This window comes from Pieris napi, chromosome 12 (assembly GCF_905475465.1).
Source record: "Pieris napi chromosome 12, ilPieNapi1.2, whole genome shotgun sequence".
Taxonomy (NCBI): domain Eukaryota; kingdom Metazoa; phylum Arthropoda; class Insecta; order Lepidoptera; family Pieridae; genus Pieris; species Pieris napi.
In genome coordinates this window covers 6,915,100-6,917,990 of record NC_062245.1, presented here as the reverse complement: position 1 = coordinate 6,917,990, position 2,891 = coordinate 6,915,100, and the positions used below count along the sequence as shown (strand labels likewise).

Genomic DNA, 2,891 nt, shown 5'->3' with positions numbered 1-2,891 from the left:
ATCCCTTTGCATATAATAATTAAGCGTTAAATCTTTAACTAATTGAGCCTAAGTTTATGAATGAGACAAAAAATATAATCAATGAAATTGGAGTGTTTCGCCTGTCTGAAGGTTATAAGACGGACATATAACTTACTAGTACTAATTTTTGAACCATTAAATTGTCAAATCAATCTTTATTTGTCTTCGATAACTCTTTGAAGAGTTCAAAAACTGTGATTGATCACCGTAAGCAATACAGAGCTGTACAGTGTACATGACTCAAATATAACAATGAAATAGTATTTTTAAAATTTGATAAAAAGGTTATCGCATAAAATAATATATAAACAATATAGTTTCACAACTTTGCAGTTGTATTGTTTAAATTATTCGCATAAATAAAGACAATTCAATGAGTGATATTCGATAATTTGTTAGAAAAATATTAATGAAAAGAAGCAAAAACATCGAACATGTTTAGTTTTTTTTTATTCTTTCCCAACAAGCTTATAACGCCATAACCACGTGGATCAAAGCTTCTCTACCAGGTACTATTGCAAAATCCGTTTGTTAAGTTTGACATAACCACACAAGCCTCACGCTTGAGTGGTTTCAATAAAGTGTCGCCGACGCGGAGGTGTCAACTGTCAAGGTGCTATCAAACAGCCCCGCCCCGCCTGAACACCATTGTCAAAGGTAACATTCAACTCTTTTCTTATATTGCCTATAAATATACAGATATTCTGATTGTTTAAATAAGAGAAATCTAAATATACTATCTAGATAGTAGTAGTATGTGGATAATATTAATTTCTAGATATTTTACTAGCTGTATAGCTAATTGTCGTTGTCAAATGCCAACAGTTGTGTAAACTTTTATCCCCAATATAAAGACTAATGCTCTTAATCATTTAAAAAGCAATCAGTATGAATGCAACGTTCTTCTAAAGTAGTTGACAAATTAAATTTGCGTTTTAGTTACTTAATAAATTTTAAAATTAAACCTACTAGAACAAAATGGAATAGAGAAGAATATAAACGTCAGTAACAAATCATGAGTAGTTAGTAGGAAACAAAATTGCTTTTACTATCGAGTTCGGCGAACATTTGATTTTCTAATTTAATCATTGTAACACTGCTTAAAAGCCATTCAACGACTAAATTTTAAGCAAAATTAAATCTACTCTGTTTAACAAAAAGCTACTTTAAACAACATTTATTGCCTTTAACTCAATGGTCGCTCTTTGTCAAAGAACAAATCAAACAAATATAAGGCTGTATCGATGACATCGTTAATAGTGCCGCTTGAAAATTGCATAAAAAACACAGTACCTGCCAATAGTATTGTAGGCCAAACAATAATTCGCCACATCAAATGCTTGACCGGTAATCTCGGCCACTTTGTAGTTCACAAAGTGATTGTCAAACGTGCAAAGGCACCGCGCCTTTGACACGCCGACAGTAACAATGTGTTGAGTTTGAAATGATCATGTTATGCGAATGTGCGTTTTTCAAATATTTTATAATTCAATGTTGGTTTTGCAAAGTATGAAGTCACGAGAGCGTACACGCTTTCAAACAACGCTAAAAGTTACTTACTGTATTTTAATCGGTCGTATTAATATGAATGACCTATACCTTTTTTTGTATAGCATTTGAATACTTAAAGTAAATTCATATGATATCAGTTTTTATTTAAGTTGTAAAGCTTTTTTTTTTTCTATTTTAAAGTATAGAACAACATAATGTTATACATATTCTAAATCAATCTAAGTAATACACCGAAATATACATCGTACTACTAACGAATATATAAACCTTAACTTGAAAGAATCTTAACTAAATTTTGCCTTTTAGTTCTGAATATTTAAATCACAGCAGTTTTGGCTATCAGTATATATGTATATCAGTTTTACTTAATTTGTGTGAATATATCCCAGAACGTCAACATTGAAGAATAATGGTTATTCTGAAATTACTACTTAAAATTGTCTGTGTAAAATATATTGGTATTTACAAAATTTTAGTTTTGAAATTATAGGGTTACAAATTCTTTAACTTATAAATTTGTTATCCAAAATTAATTCCTATATAGAAGAGAACTCTTGATATAAAACCTTTAAAAAAGGTATGACAAAACAACCAATAACTCGAAAATTATAAGTAACTTTAATATAAAAAATAAATTCCTTTTAATTGTGTAAATATAATTTATAACATTAGTTAATGAATTATCATATAATATAAATAACTATGTTTTCTTTACAGCTTAAACTTGACTTGACTAACTCGCTGAATTGTGAGAGATGTTGACGAAGAAAAGCCCCAAGGAAATATAGAATGTTTAGGTATGCCCAATTGAAAATTTCCTGAAGACATCTTTTTCTACTTGATGGCGTCATCCTAACTAAATAAATACTGTTATTAGAATATTTTCAAATGGCTTATTATTAACATATAATAAATTTAGAAAATACCTATGTTTACTAAAAGAAATATGAATTCGTGAACATAATCGAGTGTCCAAAGTCGGCGGCTAGCACTTAAAATCGGGCGAATCTCCTGCCCGTTTGTCCACAGTTCTTTAAAAAAAAGTGATTTTTAAACATTTAATTTATTTTAGCTATTCTACGATTTTTATAAGGACGTGTATGTTGTAAGTAAGAATCATTTAACATTAGACAATTGGTAATAGAATAAGAATCATTACGGTATATCTCACGTGTAAAATACTTATAATATTCTGCCAACTAACGTCTCACCGCTGCAGCTGTATAATAAGCTAAAGATGGCAACAAAATTCCGTAACACAAACGGCTTGATTTCTAGTCTCTCATTTACCTTTCCTTTGGAGACATTCCTGGACCATCCAAAAGAAGATTTAATAATGTAGGCTCCGGGTAGACATT

At 30.0% G+C, this 2,891-nt stretch overlaps 1 long non-coding RNA gene across 1 annotated transcript; it reads left to right on the top strand.

The window, feature by feature from the left end:
* The first annotated feature begins 382 nt into the window (after window positions 1–382).
* Window positions 383–2,414, top strand: LOC125054925. Its single transcript, XR_007117794.1, has 2 exons — window positions 383–678; window positions 2,251–2,414. It is a non-coding gene; the product is annotated as an uncharacterized LOC125054925 (long non-coding RNA).
* Window positions 2,415–2,891: the final 477 nt, after the last annotated feature.